Consider the following 21,097-nt stretch of genomic DNA (forward strand, 5'->3'; position numbering starts at 1 on the left):
CATTTAAATTTTCAAACATCCTAGGTTTAACTTTTTGAGAAACTACCAAACTCTTTTTTTTTTTTTTTTGAAACGGAGTTTTGCTCTTGTTACCCAGGCTGGAGTGCAATGGCGCGATCTCAGCTCACCGCAACCTCTGCCCCCTGGGTTCAGGCAATTCTCCAGCCTCAGCCTCCCGAGTAGCTGGGACTACAGGTGTGTGCCACCAGGCCCAGCTAATTTTTCTATTTTTAGTAGAGACAGGATTTCACCATGTTGACCAGAATGGTCTCGATCTCTTGACCTTGTGTTCCATCCTCGGATTATAGGCGTGATCCACCGTGCCTGGCCCAAACTCTTTTCTGTAGCAGCTGCGCCATCTGACATTCTCACCAACAATGTATGATGGTTTCAATTTCTCTACATACTCAAAGTTTTTTGATTGTAGCTGTTCTAAGGGGTGTGAAGTGGTATTTTATTGTTTTTTTATTTGCATTTCCATAACTAATGATGTTGAGCATCTTTTCATGTGCTTATTCCTCATTTATATATCTTCCTTAGAGAAATGTCTATTCAAGTCTTTTGCCCAATTTTTTTTTTTTTTTTTTTTGAGACAGGATCTGGCTCTGTTGCCTAAGCTAGAGTGCAGTGGCACAATCATGGCTCACTGCATCCTAGATCTCCCCAGGCTCAGGTGATCCTCCCACCTCAGCCTCCTGAATATCTAGGACCACAGGCAGTGTGCCACCATGCCTGGTTAATTTATTTTGTATTTTTTTGTAGAGACAGGGTTTCACCATGTTGCCCAGGCTGGTCTCAAAATCCTAGGTTCAAGTGATCCACCTACCTTGGCCTCCCAAAATGTTGGGATTATAGATGTGAGACACCATGCCTGGGCTCTTTTGTCCAATTTTGAATGATATTATTTGTTTTTTTGTTGTGGAGGTTTATTTTTATCTTTTAATTTTAAATTTTTGTAGAGGTAGGATCTCCCTATGTTGCCCAGGCTGTCTAAACCTTCTGGGCTCAAGTGATCCTCCTGCCTCAGCTTCCCAAACTGTTGTGATTACAGGCATGACCTACTGCACTCAAACTATTGTTGAGTTTTAAGAGTTCTTATATATCCTGAATACTAGATATATGATTTATAAACGCATATCTAGCTCTATTCTCCCAGTCTGTAGGCTGCATTTTTATTTTCTTGATACAGTTTTTTTTTTTTTTTGTGATAGAGTCTCACTCTGTTGCCCAGGCTGGAGCTCAGTGGGGAGATCTTGGCTCTCTACCTCCTGGGTTTAAGTGATTCTCCTGCCTCAGCCTCCCAAGTAGCTGAGACTATAGGCATTTGCCACTACACCCAACTAATTTTTGTATTTCAGAGATGGGGTTTCATCACTTTGGCCATGCAGGTCTCAAACTCCTGACCTCAGGTGATCTGCCCACCTCCACCTCCCAAAGTGCTGGGATTACAGGCATGAGCCACCACACCCGGCTTGATCTAGTGTCTTTTGATGTACAAAAGTTTTTTATTTTAATATCATTCAGTTTACCAATTTTTAATTTTGTTGCTTGTGCTTTTAATGTCCTATCAAAGTCTACATATGAAATCCAAGGTCACAAAGATTTATTGCTGTGTTTTATTCTAAGAGATGCATAGATCTAGCTCTTGTATTTAGGTCTTTGGTCCAATTTGAATTAATTTTTGTATTAGGTGTGAGGTATGGGCTTAACTCCATTCTTTTACATCTGGTTATCTAGTTGTCCTCGCAACATTTGTTGAGGGTGATTTTTTTTCCATTGAACGATCTTGACACCCCTGTTAAAAATCTATTGACTATGGCTATGTGGGTTCATTTCTGGACTCTCGGTTTTAGTCCATTGATCTGTCTGTTTATCCTTATGCCAGTACTACACTATTTTGATTACCGTAATGTTGTAGTAGGTTTTGAAATCAGGACATATGTGTCTTCTGGCTTGTTTTTTAATTTCAAAATTGATTTGGCTATTTGAGGTCCCTTGCAATTTCACACATTTTAGGATCAGCTTGTCCATTTCTGCACAAAAAGTACAGATGGAATAGTCATAGTAATTGCATTAAACTGGATATTATCAGTTCATAGTTTTTTTCCTTTTAGCACTGTAAAAACGTTATTCCTCCCCCTTTTGCCTTCTATGGTTTCTGATGAGAAATCTGCAGTCATTCAGATCAGAGAGTGATAAGCAATGGGAATATACCCCACATTTTGGAGACCACAGCTCCCCTGTTTTCTTTTGAGTTTTAGACACCTGCCAGTATTGTGCTTCTATTGTGATAGTAACTGGTGGCTGAAATGGGAGAGCACAAAAAAAGAGAAGAAAAAAACAAAAGCAAAATAGAGGACTCTTTCTAACTCTTAGTGGTTCTCTTTTATCTTTTCTCACACTAGAGGAAGGTTTCTCTTGGTTTTTCTTTCTGTCCTCATCTGGTGTGTGCTCCTGGATTTTGGGCTTCCTTCAGGCCGTGTGATACTGAAGGAAAACAAACGGTAAACATACCACTGGTTGGTGGGACTTTGAATTCTGGTAGCCTTCCCCAGTTGGCCTATTGTCATTTACTTTTTAGTGTGCTTAGTTAGCTGCTCCCTATGCAGCCTGGCCAGGGTTTATAGTTGTGTTCCATGGGACAGATAAGGCAGTGTATGCTTACTCCATCTTGCTGGAACTGGACAATCTCTTAAATTGATCTTTAAGGGGTCCTTATAAAATAAGGATGCTAACCCCTTTGTTATTGAGTATATTGCACAAATATTCTCCCAGTCCTTGTCTTGTCTTTAAATTTTTGTAAGTTATTCCGTGTGTGTGTGTGTGTGTGTGTGTGTGTACATATAATTTTTTGAGATAGGGTCTTATTTTGTTGCCCAGGCTGGAGTGCAGTGGCACCTTCATGGCTCACTGCAGCCTCGACCTCCTGGGCTCAGTTTCTTGAGTAGCTGGAACTACAGGCACACGCCACCACTCCCAGTTAATTTTTGTATTTTTTTGTACTTATGGGGTTTTGCCGTGTTGCCCAGGCTGGTCTCCTGGACACAAGCAATATACTCGCTTCAGCTACCCAAAGTGCTAGGATTACAGGTGTGAGCCACTGCACTTGGCCTATCTCTTAAATTGAAGTTTTACAGTTTATTATAGGCCAGGCACAGTGGCTCACACCTGTAATCCCAGCACTTTACCAGGCCAAGGAGGGAGGATCACTTGCTGCTAGGAGTTGGAGACCAGCCTGGGCAACAGAACAAGATCCCATCTTTACTAAAATAAAAATAAATTAGCTGGGCATGGTGGCACACACCTGTTCTTGGGAGGCTGAGGTGGGAGAATTGCTTTAGCCTGGTCGAGGCTGCAGTGAACCATGATGGTACTACTACACTCCAGCCAGGGTGACAGAATGTGACCCCATCTCAAATTTAAAAAAAAGAGGGGTAGGGGAATTTGGACACACGTGAGGAAGAACTCCATGTGAACACAAAGCCAGAGAGCCACCAAGGAATGCCACAGATTGCCAGTGCACCACCTGAAGCTAGGACACAGGGTGGAACAGACTTCCCCTCACAATCATCAGAAGGAACTAACCCTACTGACACCTTGATTTTGGACTTCCAGCCTCCAGAACTGTGAGGGAATACATTTCTGTTGTTTAACCCCCCAGTTTGTACACTTTGTTACACAACCCTAGGAAATGCCATTTCTCCATAGCAAGTGATGGAGAAATGGCACATTTGCTCATCATCAAAGGTGAGCATTTAGTCAGACACATCTCAGTTGTAAGGAAGGTTGGAAGATGCAGGCTGTAGCCGGGCTATTCTGTGCTCTACAGAAAATCTTATCAGAAGAAGAATTTGGGAGGACAAATTTCACAGGAACAGAAAACATTTGTTTAAGAGTTTATTTGCGGCTGGGTGTGGTGGCTCACAACTGTAATCTTAGTGCTTTGGGAGGCCGAGGCGGGTGGACTACCTGAGGTCAGGAGTTCAAGACCAGCCTGACCAATATGGTGAAATCCCATCTCTACTAAAAATACAAAAATTAGCCAGTAGTACCATGATGGTACTACTACACTCCAGCCAGGGTGACAGAATGTGGTGGTGTGTGCATGTAATCCCAGCTACTCAGGAGGCTGAGATAGGAGAATGGCTTGAATCCAGGAGGCGGAGGTTGCAGTGAGCCAAGATCACGTCACTGCACTCCAGCCTGGGTGATAGAGGGAAACTCTGTCTCAAAACAAACAGTTTATTTGTGCCTTAATAGTTTAAGAAAAAGAGTTTCTAAAACCATCTGGGACAGATATTTAGGGCAAGAGCCTTTTTTGGAGTCAGAGTCTTGCTCTGGCTGGAGTGCAGTGGTGCAATATTGGCTCACCACAATCTTTACCTCCTAGGTTCAAGTAATTCTCCTGCCTCAGCCTCCTGAATAGCTAGGATTACAGGTGCCCGCCACCATGCCCAGCTAATTTTTGTATTTTTAGTGGAGACGGTTTCATCGTGTTTTGGCCAGTCTGGTCTGGAACTCCTGACCTCACGTGATCCACCTGCCTGGCCTCACAGAGTGCTGGGATTACAGGTGTGAGCCACTGTGCCCAGCCTGGGGCAAGAGACTTTTGATTACCAATTCAAAAAGTTTGATGGTAATTGGTTTAGTTAGGCTTTCTATTTATTTTTGCACCATTTTGGCCATTTATGTCTAGAAAATTATCCATTTCATCTGAAGAATTTAAAACATAAAGCTGTTCACAAAATTTAAAATCTTCAGTGTAAGCGGAAACAGTAATTTTTTACTCCTAATATTGTTTATTAGTGCATCATTTTCTCTTCTTTTCTTTTCTTTTTTTTTTTTTTAGGCAGAGTCTTGCTCTGTCGCCCAGGCTGAAGTGCAGTAGTGTGATCTCAGCTCACTGCAGCCTCTGCCCCCTAGGTTCAAGTGATTCTCCTGCCTCAGCCTCCTGAGGGGTAGGGGACTAAAGGCATGTGCCACCATGCCTGGCTAATTTTTGTATTTTTAGTAGAGACAGTTTCACCATGTTGGCCAGGCTGGTCTCAAACTCCTGACCTCAGGTGATCCACCCATCTCTACCTCCCAAAGTACTGGGATTACAGGTGTGAGCTATGATGCCTGGCCTCCTTTCTTTCTTTTTTTTTTTTTTAAATTGACCAGGCTTGCTAGAGATTTGTCTGGTTTATTAATTTCCCCCCAAGGACCAGCATTTTACATTGATCTTTTCTATTGTTTGTTTTTTGTTTCATTAATTTCTGATGTTAGTTTTAGTTTTATCTTTATATGAAATCACACATACATGTAAATTAGAGTTAAATTGGTCTGTAAGACTTGTTATGAAAAACAGCAGTCCCCTACTCCTTGCCTCACATTTCCCTTTCTTTAGAGGCAATCTTTTTCAACTCATTGATCAATTGATTGATTGAAACGGAGTTTTGCTATGGTGCCCAGGTTGGGGTGCAGTGGCTACACACAGGCATTATAGTGCACTGCAGCCTTGAGCTCCTGGGCTCCTCCCACCTCCTTTTTAAACTCTTTCAGCTAGTTCTTTTTTTTTTTTTTTTGCTGTTTACCTCTTTCTCTGTAAATAATATGCTTATATTCCTGTTTAATTAGTTACTTAATTAAGTTTTTGAGACAGAGTCTCACTGTCACCCAGGCTGGAGTGCAGTGGTGCGATCTTGGCTCACTGCAATCTCTGCCTCCTGGGTTCAAGTGATTCTGTTGCCTCAGCCTCCTGAGTAGCTGGAGCTATAGGCGCCTGCCACCACATCTGGCTACTTTTTAAAATTTTTAGTAGAGATGGGGTTTCACCATGTTGGCCAGGCTGGTCTCAAATTCCTGACTTCATGATCTGCCTGCCTCGGCCTCCCAAAGTGCTGGGTTTATAGGCGTGAGCCACCTCGCCTGGCTTGTTTATTTTTCAACTATCTTTTACTTATGGTCTTCCCTCTATAGACAAAGAAGATTTAGCTCTCTTCCACCCCCTTTTTCACCACTACACACACATACTATTTTGTCTCTTAATCCCTTCAATACCATAATTTTGATGAGATCAATATCAAATATTTGTATTACTATGACTATTGCAACACGAATTCTCTTTTTCATTTGCTTCACTTTCTATATTCTTATTACTAATTTAGTCCAAGTTACATAAACCTTTTTTTTTTTTTTAATCACCCAGACTGGAGTGCAGTGGTGTGATCTTAGCTCACTGCAACTTCCTCCTCCTGGGTTCAAGTGATTCTCCCACCTAAGCCTCCTGAGTAGCTGGGACTACAGACATGCATCACCACACCTGGCTAATTTTTGTATTTTTGGTAGAGATGGGGTTTCACCGAGTTGCCCAAGCTGGTCTTGAAATCTTGACCTCAGGTAATGTGCCCACCTCAGCCTCTCCAAATGCTGGGATTACTGGCCACTGTGACTGGCTATGTAGAAATCTTCTTTCAGTGCACCCAAACATTAAGTAGTTTATCACTTTTATCTTCTTGAGGAAGTCTTTCCTGGAGCCTTCTGATCTGCTGTAATCTGGACTGGTTGCCTTCCACACTTATTATACAGCTCTTATCCTGGTGTCCCCTTTAGTTCTCTTCCGCTCTTTCCAGGTTTGGTTTTGTATTCCATAGCTTCCTCTTTTTTGGTAAAACACATCCTTCAGTCACTTTCTGAGAGCAGGTACTAAGGAAATACATCACAAAAATTATTAGTACATGTAAAAATATTTTTTCTCTATCTTTACATTTGATTACAACTTTGACAGAGGGTGAAATTTTAGGTTAGAAATAATTCTTCCTTTAGAATTTCAAAGGCATTGCTTCATTATTTTTTAGATTCCATTTTTGCATTTGAGTGAAGTCTGAATGAATTCTGATTCTTGATTCTGAGCATATGACTGTCCCCATCTCTGGATGCTTATAGGATCCTCTTTTCATCCCTAATGTCCTGAAATTTCATTATGATGTGCTTCATGATGGATCCATTTTCATCCTTTGTGCAGTGCACTAGGTGGGCTCTTTTAATGTACAAACTTCTGTCCTTTTGTTCTGGAAATGCCTTTTTTTTTTTTTCTTCTGAATTCCTTCCCTCAGTTTTTCCCCAGGTTCTGTTTCTAGAACTTCTATTATTTGAATGTTGGGCCTCTTGAACTTGTTCTCTAATATTCTGATCTTTTCTTCCTGTTTTACAATTCTTTTTTGGGGGGTCTATTTTATGTGGAAGGGTAGTATATCTTCAAATACCGCCAATATGCCTTTATCAGTGAAGAACGCAGAAACTACCCTAGGTATTTCAAGCAGAAAAAGATTGAATATAGGGAATTGGGTGCTAACAAAAACATAGGACAGAAAAATCAGGGGATGCCTGTAACTTTCAGATTGACAATTGTAGCTAGTGTCCAGAGAGTCTAGAAGTTGCTATTATCATCTATTAATAGATGTCAGAGAACTGGAGTAAATCTCTGCTGTCATCATACTTATCCTGCATCCCTGGGGTTGATGGGTGGCAGGGTAATGAAGTCTAGCCAGACTCTACATAAACTATGTCTGACTGAGTCTAGACACCCACTGCCTCTGCTGGGGGAAGAAAATGATTCATCTCTAATCTCCCTTCCAAATCTCTGGTACAAAGAAAAGTTTAGAAGGCAGTAGCAAGATGCTAATAGAAACAGAAACACAAAATAAAAATAAACACACAAAGCCAGCTTCTCTACTCTCTTCTAGATCTCTCCGGGCTAGAGTCCCTTAATCTACTTATGTCTTGTCTTTCATATTTTTCCTTCTTTGCCTCTTCATACTTCATTTTGGATAAATTTTTGCTTACTAGCTCTTATTTCATCATCTTTTCTCTGTCTATACTCAGTCTAGAGTTTAACCCGAATATTGAGACTTAAAAAAATTTAATGGCTATTTTGTCTAAGATTTCCGGTCTGTTCTTTTTTAAGATTCACACTCTTTTGCCCAGGCTCCGCTTCCCGGGTTCAAGAAATTCTCCTGCCTCAGCCTTCTGAGTAGCTGGGATTACAGGCATGCGGCACCACACCCAGGTAATTTTTGTATTTTTAGTACAGACAGGGTTTCACCATGCTGGCCAGGCTGCTCTCGAACTCCTGACCTCAGGTGATCCATCCACCTTGGCCTCCCAAAGTGCTGGGATTACAGGCATGAGCCACTGCACCTGGCCTTTTCCTAATCCCTTTTAGTCCCACTTGTTCTTGCTCCATTTCTACCTATTTTCATCTAACATTTCTTGCTTATGGTTAAGACATGTTTTTGTGATTTCTTTGAGAAATGTAAATGCATATATACTTCAAAACCTATCCTCTATAAACTGGTAGATTTTACTGCTACTCTATAAAATTGATAGATTTTACAACTTCTGCTCTATAAAACTGATGTCAACTAGAACAAATTCATGTTGTTTATTGATTTTACCATCTTTCTTAGTATTAGACTTTTCATTGTTAAAACGTGTTTTGGAATTTTCATTTGCAGATCCATTTCTCGTGGCAGTTTCCCCCCTTTGTTTTGTTTTTGTCTTTTCTTCTTTCTGAATGCACAGTTTATGGTTTTGTGGTTGCCTCCACCCGTTTTCCTAAGCCCCTGTTCCAGCGCCAGCTTTTACGTGTTATTTCTTGGTTCTTTCTTCTGTGCCAGAATGATGCCAATCCAGACGAGGAGCTGTGGGTGGCTTGGCACAGGTCCTCACTTTGAGGCTGTGCTCTATTTCCACCCCACCTTACCTCACCCTACCCTGGTCTCCAGCATCTAAGTGCAGGGTCTTCCTCTGGGCTTTCTGCCAGGACATTTTTCAAGTAAACATTTCTATTGAAATATAACAGACATACAGAAATGCACATGAATTGTAAAGGGGCACCTCGATGAGTTTTTGCAAAGTGAATGCTCCTGTGTAATAAACCCCCAGAGCACGTAAAGGACATTCTTGGCCTCCAGAAGGTCCCTGGTACTCATCTTAGTCACTGTCCTTTCTAAGTTAACTGCACTCCGGGCTTCTCTAACAACCCCTTGGGACCCAGAGCCCAGCAGCACGTAGGTCACAGCCCTATTTAGTGATTCTGGGCTCTGTTCTTGCTTCTGGTTCACAGAAAGCTTGTCTTGTTTTTAAGTCCCAGTGTGTGTGTTGGGTTATATGCGAAAATGTTTTATTTACTGCTGCTTTGTGGTTGGAACAGGGAACTCACCACTCCATCTTGACTGGAAGTCCAGCAGAACCTGTTTATGGGACGGTCACTAGTTCTAACTGGAGACCAGGGAAATGCTAGCAAATGGGCTGGGTACAGCGGATGAAAAGGCTTTGTATGCTCACTAATAAATTCAGCTGTTGGCTGGGTGAGGTGGCTAGGGCCTGTAATCCCATCACTTTGGGAGGCCGAGGCCGGTAGATCACGAGGTCAGGAGTTTAGAGACCAGCCTGACCAACAAGTGAAACCCAGTCTCTGCTAAAAATATGAAAAAAATTAGCCAGGCATGGTGCTGTGTGCCTTGTAATTCCAGCTACTCTGGAGACTGAGGCAGGAGAATTGCTTGAACCCGGGACGCAGAGGTTGCAGTGAGCCGAGAGTGCGCCACTGCACTCCAGCCTGGGCGACAGAGCGAGACTCCGTCTCAAAAATAAATAAATTCAGATGTTTCCCTCCAAGTAGTGAATGGATGATGAAAAATTGCATGCAGGAAAGTAAGATGCTTTGGGATGTGTATATTTTAGAATTATTTCCCTGGCTAACCAGGGAGGATGGAATGAAGGGGAGCCACACACAAACAGGTTTACCAGCTAGGAGGGAATTTCTGTAATCTGGGTGAGGCATGCCCAGAGTCCATGAGCGCAGTTGTCATGGGGGTGGCAAGATTATAAGAGTGAATTTGGGAGATAAATAGGAGGTGACTGATTAGACGGATGTCAAGGATGACTTTTAGTTTCTGAAAAACTGGTGAAACGTGGTGCAATTTATAACACTTAAGGAATGCAGGGGACAGAGCATGTTTCTGGGCATTTATTTCATTTGCCAGTTTTGTCCGTGGTTGGCTCTGCATGTCTTCTTCTAAGCTTCTGGTCCCATGACTCATGAGACACATGCTTGTTTGTTGAGTCCCTGCTGGTGAAGGCTGGAGCCTGGGAAGATAAGGGTGGGGAGGGACATAACCAGGAGACAGGGCCACCTTCAGGCCAGGGCTCTTTGCGGTGGGCATTCATCAGCATACAGGAAATGCCCATGCCCAGGTTCCCTGCCCACAAGGTGTGGGGGTGCCAGATCCACCTGAAGCTTGGGCCCCTTTGTGGAAGTGAGGGAGAGGGAAGCCCAGTCAAGTGCATGACAAGTAAATAGAGACCCTGAGAAAGACAGACCTATGGAAAAGAAATTCCAGTTTTTCCTTTCTTCTGGTTGGTCAGAGTTCAGTCCTTTGTCCTCACCCTAACACCTTCTTCTTCTTTTTTTTTTATTTAAGATGGAGTCTCACTCTGTCGCCCAGGCTGGAGTGCAATGGTGTGATCTCAGCTCACTGCAACCTCTGCCTCAGCCTCCTGAGTAGCTGGGATTATAGGTGTGTGCCACTGTGTCTGGCTAATTTTTGTATTTTTATTAGAGATGCTGTTTCACCATGTTGGTCAGGTTGGTCTCAAACTCCTGACCTCGTGATCCTCCCACTTCAGCCTCCTAAAGTGCTGGAATTACAGGTGTGAGCCCCCGTGCCTGACCATACCTTCTGCTTCTAAAGATCCTTTATTACTTAGGACCCAGCCTGCTACTGCTGCTCTTCCTCAGTCACCTCTACAGGAGGGCTAGAGAATTCAGTGGCTCCATACAAATGTGTCTTGGCATCTTGGAGTCAGGAGGACACATTTTACCTTCTCTGTGATCCTGCAGAAGGCATCCCAGGAGGTCTAGGATGTTTCTGACCCTTCTTTCTCTCCATGTACCCCTTAACCCCTAAACATCATCGTCAGGCCCTCTTCAGCTTGCCTGGTAGCCAGGCTGGATGTTGCCATCCTACTGGGCCAGGCTGTTAACTGAGTAGCAGTCTGAGTAGGTTCTAGAAGCACACTCCTGGAGTCTAGGGTTTCCAAGGAGCCAGCTCAGAACCAAGAATTTGACTCAATGGAGGGTCAAGGTACAGAAACCTGAGAATGGGGAATAAGCTGAAATCTATCACTGCATCTCCGTAGGCCTCAGAAGCGGGTAGGTCCCGGTGCTGTGGTCTTCCTCACACTCATTCTTATTGCTGCTTATTTTAGGCAGAAACAGACTAGTAGGATGCTATGACCCGTGAAATCATAATCCAACCCTGACATTCCGTAGATGAGGCCCAGAGAGGTTAAACTGATTTTTCCAGATCAAACCAGGAACACTCTACTTTGTTATTCCTTCCCCACCCCCACCCCTGGCTCCCAAAGGGCTTTAGGGTCAACTTAGTTAGCTCTAGGGTGCTATTGCCAATCCAGACATTGACGGCCGGCCCCATGGGCAGCCTAGGATCCGAATTTGGGGTTTGATCAGAATCTTAAGTTCAGCGGGTCTCTCCCGGGCAGGCCCCTGCACCTGGGGTTGGGAGGATGAATGAGGACCTTGTCTGGTAGGAATTTCTTTCCTCTGCTGTTTGCTTTGGTTTTTTCCCTCTCCATTCCTGGCGGCTAACCCAATATTTGGCTTTCTGTGAGCACTAAATATATTTCTTCATTTAACCCCCAGAATCATGGTTTCCTACCTGCTTCCCACGACCGGATCCACAGCATGGAATGAAAACAGAACCCCGAGGGCATCGCAGCTCAGGGCTGAGGGGGTGGCAGTTCCGGGGAGGGGGAGGAGCAGAGCCGGGGAGGAGCAGAGCCAGGGAGGGAGGGGGCACTCACCCACAGCGGGCATCTCAGACATCCTGAGAAAGGCAGGAACAGAGAGGCGGGGGCCTCGGCTTCTCTCCCCACTCCCCGCAGCCAGGGCCCTGCTCCTCCCCTCCCTACCCAAAAAGGGGTCTGGTCCCCACCCACAGCGCCTCTGCACTTCCCCAACATCCGAGTGCAGGCGGTGAGCTGAACCTGGAGCGTGGTGAAAACAAGCACAACCTGCGCCTGAAGCCCACTCCGCCACACCTGGCCCCCTGCAGACCCTTCCATCCCGGCTGCAGCCCTCTGGCACGGAGGACTCTCAGAGGGCTCCTCCACGGCCCTGCCCTCCCCACTGTAAACAGTCAAGGCCGCGGTATAGCAGAGCTAAACTGAACCGGGCAGTGGAAAATTCCCCTCCGGAGCCTCTCGGGGAGGAGCTCTAAGCAGCTGCTACCGAACCGCAGGGCTTGTTAGGCACCTGGCGCTCAGGTTCTCCACCCACTCAGCCCCCAGCTAGGGAGGAGGTGGCTGTTTCTCTCTGCTTTGGAGCGGGGAAGGAGAGGCAGAGACCCTGCTCCCAGCCCTGCCCCGAGCTAATGCCTGCTAAAAAATCTCGTCTTAAATCAGACTCGGTTTTCCAGATTTGGGGGCCGGTGGCAGCACATTCTGTCTCCGTCTGGCTGAGCAGGAAAACAGGAGACAGAGCTTCCTACCACCTGATTTACAGCCTTGGCTTGGTTTTGAGACACGAATCACCCGAGAGAGGCTCAATTGTGGTTCTGCAGATGCCATCGCCAGGATCACTTGGCAAGATATCGCTTCCCGCCGGTGGGGCGGGGCCACAGGGCCCGGGAAAAGGCCTCCTCCTAGACTGAAACGCTGCCCACTGCTCACCCGCTCAATGTGTCTGGGACCCCACTGGGCCATGCTGGGACCTGGGAACGATGGGGATATGGGTAGGGTAACAGCAGTGGGTCCATTCCGACCTTCCTCTGTCCCCTCATTCCCTTCCTTGCCTACACCTGCCTTTGTTTCTTCAACCTGAATCTGTCCAGCACTCCCCAGGCACCGGGGCACTGTCATAGCTGCCCCAGAACGAACCTGCACCTAGTTCCAGAGGAAGAGGAGATAGGAATGTAAATGCCTGCAACAAAAGGCTGAATGCAGTTAGTGTGGCAACACAGGTACCGATGAGGTGCCCTGGGAGTGTAAAACTCTCTCAGCAGAATCAGGGGAGGCTTCCAGGGGGAAGTGACGCTAATGTTGATCAGGATAGAAGACAGGAGATGCCCTAGCGACGGGGTTAGCTTGGTTTTGTGAAGATTCTTTGTTTTATCGCCATCTCCATCACGAGGGCACTTTATCCTTTTTCCTTTTTTTTTTTGGACAGCGTCTCGTTCTGTCGCCCCAGATGGAGTGCAGTGGCACCATCTCAAGTCACTCCAACCTCCATCTCCTGGATTCAAGTGTTTCTCCTGCCTCAGCCTCCGGAGTAGCTGGGATTACAGGAGCCCACCACCACACCCGGCTAATTTTTGTATTTTTAGTAGAGACAGGGCTTCACCATATTGGTCTCAAACTGGTCTCAAACTCCTGACCTTGTGACCCACCTGCCTCGGCCTCCCAAAGTGTTGGGATTACAGGTGTGAGCCACCACACTGGCCCCTTTTTACGCTTAGATTAGCCAAACCCAGGTCTCAAGGTCTTGTCTGTCCCTACACACCCTGCTTTTTTTTTTGTTTGTTTTTGAGATGGGGTCTTGCTATGTTGCCCAAGCTGGTCTAAAACTCCTGGGCTCATGCAGTCCTCCCACCTCCGCCTCCTGAGTAGCTGAGATGACAGGTGAGAACCACCACGCCTTGCTTGTCTTCCCCTGTGTTAGGAGCCATGTGGTTTCTTTGAGGTTGGCATCAGGTAGCCATCAGCCCCTTTGCCCTGCCCCCATTACCAACACCTGGGCTTAGCTGTCACATTAAAGTGAGGTGTGCCGTGGGCCTCAGTTCAACTCCTAGCTCTTGTGAGAGGACCACATGGCTCTTTGGATTAGGCTGCCATGAATTTGGTTGATCCAAAAGATGAAGTTTGGGGGGCCCCTTATCTGCTTCCTACCCCTAGAACTGTGTGCTCGTTCTCTGCTCAGCATGGTCTGCCATGAGATGGACGCCTTGCTTGTCCCCACTCCTCCCATCTGGACCACGAGAGGAGTTCTTTGCTTTCCATGGGACGCAGTGTGGGCACGGCTTCACTCCACTCCGGTAGAGGGCTGATACTTGTTAGAGAGCTTATGATGTTCCAGTGTGGATCTGGGTGCTGGGCACACTGTGATACAGTGAAGGATCTCCCTGTCCTCAGGTCCTCCCAGCCCACTGACACTTGTGAATTAGCTTTGCACTTGCACTTGTCTTCTGTCCCCACAGGGCTAGGAGCTGGGTCAGGGAGGTGCTATTGTGACTCCCAGTGTGGAGACAGGTGGCCTGAAGCTCAGCAGCTTAGTGGTTTGCCCACTTTCTTGCCATCAGCTTGTGGGACTAAGGTTCAAGTCCCACTTTTGCCACTGTGACCTTGGACAATTTTCTCCTCCATGAAAGAGCAACCTCAGTGTGTTACTATCAGGTCAATTTTGTGACAGCATGTGTCTGGCATGTAGAGGGCATGATACGAGGTCTGTTTCCTTCCTTCCTTCCTTCCTTCCTTCCTTCCTTCCTTCCTTCCTTCCTTCCTTCCTCCCTCCCTCCCTCCCTCCCTCCCTCCTTCCTTTTTTCCTTCTATTCATTTTATTATTATTATTATTATTTTTTGAGACTGAGACTTGCTCTGCTGTCTAGGCTGGAGTTCAGTGGTTCGATTTCAGCTAACTGCAGTCTTTGCCTCCTGGATTCAAGTGATTCTCCTGCCTCAACCTTCTGAAGTGCTGGGATTATAGGCTCCCGCCACCTCATCGAGCTAATTTTTGTATTTTTAGTAAAGATGGGGTTTCACCCTGTTGGCCAGGCTGGTCTCGAACCTAACCTCAGGTGATTCACCCACCTCGGCCTCCTAAAGTGTTAGGATTGCATCGTTTATTTGTTTTAGAGACAGGGTCTCACTCGGTTGCCCAGGCTGGAATGCAATGGCACAATTATAGCTCACTGCAGCCTCCAATTCCTGGGCTCAATTGATCCTCCTGCCTCAGCCTCCTGAGTAGCTAGGACTGCAGATGTTCACCACCATGCCTGGCTAGTTTTTAATTTTTTGTAGAGACGAGATCTCACTCTCTTACCCATGCTGGTCTTGAACTCCTGGCCTCAAGCAATCCTCCTGCCTTGCTGCCTTGGCCTCCCAAAGTGCTGGGGTTACAGGTGTGAGCCACCGTACCCAGCCTAGTTTTCCTTTTCTTGGATGTAGTAGCACATCCTATGTCTACATAAATATCCCCAAACATTGACTGAGGTGAAAATTCCTGCTTCCACGCCTCTCCTCTTGCCTTGATTATGAAGGTGAGCGGGGAGGGGTGGGGTGGGGGAGGAAGAGGGTGCAGCTGCAGGGTAGGAGAGACATCTGGGGCTTTATTAGTGCAGGAACTGCATCCTGGCTCATCCCAGTGGGCTGAGGTCGGGCAAGTTGGTATCCTGCCCCGCCTGCTGGCGGAGGCAGCTTATGGATTTGGTGACAGATTCCTCCCAAGAGATGAATGCAGCAATTGTATGCCTGGTGTAGAAAAGATTCCAGATAGAGGAGATGTTTTCAATGGCAGTAACCCTGAGATAGAGTATTTTCACCTAGTCAACAAACAGAGGTATCAGCGCCGGCTCCCTTTGATGGTCCTGTGTGCGCTTGTAAACCTCCAAAGCTGTTCTTGGCACGGAGGGACCACGTCTAAAAGCTTTCATTCTCTTCTTCACTGGAATCACCCCTCCTACCTCCTGGAGGGATTCCTAGCTCACATTCTTGGACAACAAAGGCAGTTAACGGAATCCTGGTGGGTGAGGTCCCAAAGCAGAGAGATAGTTTTCACATAGCTCCATGGATGGTTCCCCCAGGCCCTGCACTGGTCTTCAAAAACATCTGATGGCCAGATTAAAAGGGGTCTCTGAGGAGTTTAAGGGGTTTCATGGGGAGAAAGGCCCTCCTCACCTGTTTATCAGAGTTTAAGAAGATCGCTAAACACTTGTGGTCTGAAGAGATGGACTTGTAAATGTTTGCTTGGTGGCTGTTGGAAGGCAGAGGCAGGGTGGGTGGGGGAGGGGGTGGAGGGCCCAGAGAAGTCATGCATCTAGGGTCATTCACAGTGAGGGATGGCTGCACTCCAAGGCCCTATTTGATGCTGTTGAACACTAAATGTGGACAAGCAGTGACCACTGGGTGCTGTGGCTCACTCCTGTAATTGCAGCACTTTGGGAGGCCAAGGTGGGAGGATCATTAGACTCCAGGAATTCAAGACCAGCCTGGGAAAGATAGGGAGACTCCATGTCTTCAAAAAAAAAAAAAAAAAATTGCCAGGCGTGGTGGTGCACATCTGTAGTCCTAAGCTACTTGGGAGGCTGAGGCAGGAGGATTGCCTGAGCCCAGAGAGTTGAGGCTGCAGTGAGCCAAGATGGTGCTGCTGCACTCCAGCCTGGGTGACAGAGCAAGACTCTGTCTCTGAAAAAGAAAAAGCAACGGCTGTGAAGTAATCCTGGCCAACAGCCTCAGAGCAGCCAGAATATGATACGGTGGGGGCTGAGGGTGAGACCTGGAAATTGGAGGCGGGGACAGCTGGCCTGAGAACATCTGGGAGAAAATTACCATGTCTTTTAGAGGCATCTTCCATCTTGCCTTAGAACTTTTTTCTTTGGGCACAAGGCATGTTTTGTTTTTCATAATCATGGAAATAATTTTTAGCATATCCCAGGGCACACTGGAGAATTTGGCAGTCTGACTGGGGGTCCCCTCAGACACCCACAGGCTGGTACATGGGTGCAGGGTGCCTGGGTTCACAGTGCAGCTTGTGGCTCTAGCCCATCTTTCGGAGGTCTCTTCCTCCACCATCGCTACGGGCTCGAGGATGACGGGGGTAGGGAACTCTCCAGGCTCTTAGGAAACTTCACTTCACTTCTCCAGAGCAGTGGTCTCTGGTTGGCAGTGTCCTCCTGCATCTCTCTTTTCTTCAGCTTGGCCTCACTGAAGCCAGCGATTTCTCCCATGTCCAGTTTGTCATTTTGTTTATTTGTGAATAAACAAATCTTGCTCTGTCATCCATGCTAGAGTGCAGAGGTGTGATCATAGCTCACTGTAGTCTCCAATGCCTGAGCTCAAGTGGTCCTCCTGCCTCAGCCTGCTGCGTACTTGGGACTATAAGCATGCACCACCATGCCTGGCTAATGTTTTATATTTGGTATTGATGGGGTCTTACTATGTTGCCCAGGCTGGTCTTGAACTCCTGACCTCAAGCAATCCTCCCACTTCTGCCTCTCCAAGCACTGGGATTATAGGCATGAGCCACTGAGCTTGGCCTGCCATTTTCTTAAAACAATCCATGTCGTGCGCGGTGGCTCATGCCTATAATTTCAGTACTTTGGGAGGCTGAGACGGGTGAATCACGAGGTCAGGAGTTTGAGACCAGACTGGCCAACATAGTGAAACCCTGTCTCTACTAAAAATACAAAAAATTAGCCAAGAGTTGTGGTGGGCACCTGTAATCCCAGCTACTCAGGAGGCTGAGGCAGGAGAATTGCTTGAACCCAGAAGGCAGAAGTTGCAGTGAGCCGAGATCGTGCCACTGCACTCCAGCCCCGGCAGCCGTGTGAGACTTCGTCTCAAAAAAAAAAAAAAAACCCAATCCATGGAGCCCCACTCTGCGTCCTGGCTCTGGGTGTTCCCACTCTCTCCGCTACAGTAGGAGCCCTGCCTTAGCTGGTAGCCCAACCCTGGGTTTTCTGGTACCATCAGAGCCGGCTCAGGGAACCCACCCTCAGCCCCCAGGCTCTCTCTGGCCTGTGGTTGGTGTCCCCAGGCCAGTGTCCGCCTGGTGACACCACAGCCAGGCAGGGCAACATGGCAGCTCCCAGGGGTGGGGGAGCGAGGTCAGAAACAGAAGCTGTAATTAAATCTTTTTTTACCCACCCTCATCCTCAGCAGGAAGTTATTCTTGGTGCTCAGCTAGGGGGAAGGAGGGGCGGGATGTGAGCAAAACTGCTGCTTTTGACCCCGTGGCCTTCCTGGCGATAGGGTGGAGAGGTATTTAAAGATTGAGGAAGAGATTTCCTTGAGCATCTTCTGAAAATAGAGACGGGGGCCTCTAGTTTGGCCCTTTCTGGACTCAATTGCTAGTTTTTGGACGGAGAGAAGGCCAAAGCCCCAGCCCGGGCGCTCGATGGCTAATCCCGTTGGCTGCAGTGTCCCCGGCTCATTCCCTCGGATGTGGGTTGGTGTTGGAGGGGACAGTGTACTGGGGAGGCGAGTGGGGCAATTCTCCCTGGGTGGACGGAGTCAGGGGCAGTGGTGGCCAGCGAGGGGCTTGTGTTTTCCAAACTGGTAGCTTTCATTTGGGCTGAGCAGATCTTGGAAACCTGCTCCAGCATCAGCACCTCCTCCTCCCCTTCCCCTGGGGTCAGACAAGAGCCCAGGCCCCAGGCCTGCAGATGCTGAGTGGGAAGGCAGAGGAAGAGCATTGGCAGCTTCACCAGCACTTCCTTCCGGGCTTTCCTTCCAGGGGCCCTTAAGAGGAACCCCATTCCTCCTCCCACATCCCCCTGTGCGATCTCCACTCCATCAATTCCTCATCCCTCTCCTCTTCCCCCAAAAACTAGAGCCAGGGCCAAGGAAGTGTAGCCAAGAAGATGACTTGCTTTGGTCTCCTGCAGGAAAGATTCCAGCATCTCCCATTCAATGAAAGCCAAAGTCTACAAGAAATAGACATGAGGTTTAAGTTCTTGGAGCAGGGACTACAAACCCTTCACCTTAAAGAAGAAAAATTACCAGACATGAAGGGAGCTGCCTTCAAGGAGACTTGAACTCTTGGGAGCTGCATTCTTTTTCACTTGCATTAAAAAAAAAAAAAATGAAAAGCCAATCTCCATTTCATCAAGATCTCTCTCCCCTTCAGTTTCTTCCTCCTTAAGCGCCCCCTCCCCACCCATACCACCTGTGGAGCCAGCTGGATACTGCAGCATTTCCCACGTGAGTACCTGCAATTTCCTTCTCATAATTCATAGGTGGTCACCCTGACTGTGGGAGTGTATTGTGACATCACTGGTGTCTCAGAGGTGGATGAAGGGAGGGGGAAGGGAGGAGGAAAGAGAGTTCCATCAGGCCCTTCTCCTGGTGGATGGTGGCTGCAGTGGATAGTGGCTTTCTCCTGGTGGATGGTGGCCTTTTCCTGGTGGATGGTGGCCTTCTCCTGGTGGATGGTGGCTGCGGCTGTCCAGCCCTGTTCTCACATCCACGGTGCCTCTCCGTCATCCTCCACGTCAATTACTCCCCAGCCTGGCTCTCTCATTCTCTTAAGTATCTCGCTTTGTCCTCTTCTGATCACTGCCTGCCCCCACCACCTTTGCCAAGGCCACCCAGACACCTGCCATCACCTTCCCATTGCTCTTCCCGTATGTTCTCTTGCTCCTTCACTACACCCTGCTCTGAGGTCAGAGTGATTTTTCTAAACTTCACTGTGGCTGTGCCATCCCTGCTCGGAACACTCCTGCAGTTTCTGCCACCTTCACGGCTGTATCCAAGAGACTGAGGGGGGCTCTGCTGTAAGCCACTGGGATTTGGCCTCAGCTCATGGCTCCTCAGCTGCCACCTCCACATCTTGCACTGGATTCCTGCTTTTTCCTCTCAGACTGTGCTGTCAGACTTGCCTCCGGATCTCTGCACAAGACCCTCCTGTTGTGGGGGCATCCCTCCTTCCCAATGTATGCGGTGTGGATGCATGCACTAGAACACATGCATGCTATCATACTCATCCTGTCTAAAGCCCATGCATGCATACATGTGCACACAGACATCCTATCTAAAGCCTGTGAATGCATACATGTGTCCTCTCTAATGCCTATGCATGCACACATGTGTCCTATCTAAAGCCTATGCATGCATACATGTGCATGTACACATGTGATGTCTATGCATGGTTTGATGCCCTTCAAGAATTGCAATTTTTCAGGAAGAATTTCCTCATGGACCTCCCCCATCCCACCTCACACAGGCATTCAATTTGGGTGTTCCTTGGCCTCTCTAGTTTGTGCTGCTGTAGTCTACTTCCTCTTTCTTGAAAACTTTCATCTGTGGTGTCTTGTATTGTGATTGGCTCCCTCATCGCAGTCTTTCTATCTGTTGGTAATAAGGTAACTCCTCTACCCTGCTTTTACTTAAGGAATCTACTCCTCTGTCTATGTGCTTCATGGAAAATCGACTCTATCCTGTGCTCCAAGTCTGGGGAAAATGGCTTTGACATAAGCAATTAGAGCCATAGAAATTGATTCAGGGGTGAAGATGTTACCGAATTTGAGACAATCAGTTTGGGGAAAAAATGTATTGGCAGTTTCTAGATAAGATGAATTTCCTTGCTGCACTGGGAGGTCTCTGGGTATGATGGCCTCTCTCCCCTGGATTTGGAGGGGGAAGTAAGAAACCTGGGTGTTTTGGTCACTGGCATTATAATAAAGCTAATCCTGCAGAAGGCAGGGCTGAAGGACAGAGAGAAGCTGGATCCTTGATGCCGTTAGTAGAGTGATTGAATCAAACCGAACCTGAAGCCAGATCTGACCGTGTGTTTCCAGTCAGTCACATGTTCCTGTAAATCTATTTACTATTTAGGTCAGTTTGAATTGGCTTCGTTGTTACATGCAGAAAAATCCTAAGGTACTCCCTCTTTTTCTGCCCTGATTTTCTCTTCTCTCTCTTACTGTTCCTTTCCCCTTCCCTTTCTGTTACATGAGGGTGTGCCTCTGTGACTTATCCTTCTTTTCATTACAAACTGGGTGACCTCATTTATGACTGCAGTTGGCCATTGTCTTCCAAATCTGTAACATCCAAGGTCTAGGCAGGAATATCTAACAGCTTTTTTTCTTCTTTGCTTTTCTCCTTCCTTCCCTCCCTCCCTCCTTCCCCTTCCTTTTTTTCTTTTGAGAAAGGGTCTCACTTTGTCACTCAGACTGGAGTACAGTGTTGTGATCATGGGTCGCTACAGCCTTAACCTCCTGTCCTACTTCACCCTTCTGAGTAGCTGAGACTACAGGCATGTGCCATTATATCTGGCTAATTTTTTATTTTTGTGTAAGAGGGGTTTCACCATGTTGCC

At 47.0% G+C, this 21,097-nt stretch overlaps 1 long non-coding RNA gene across 1 annotated transcript; it reads right to left on the reverse strand.

The window, feature by feature from the left end:
• Nucleotides 1-559: 559 nt before the first annotated feature.
• LOC144578967 (uncharacterized) lies at nucleotides 560-11,795 on the reverse strand. Its single transcript, XR_013525622.1, has 2 exons — nucleotides 11,727-11,795; nucleotides 560-6,687 (listed from the first exon to the last, which is right to left on the reverse strand). It is a non-coding gene; the product is annotated as an uncharacterized LOC144578967 (long non-coding RNA).
• Between the last annotated feature and the right edge of the window lie 9,302 nt (nucleotides 11,796-21,097).

This window comes from Callithrix jacchus, chromosome 13, assembly GCF_049354715.1.
Source record: "Callithrix jacchus isolate 240 chromosome 13, calJac240_pri, whole genome shotgun sequence".
Classification (NCBI taxonomy): Eukaryota; Metazoa; Chordata; class Mammalia; order Primates; family Cebidae; genus Callithrix; species Callithrix jacchus.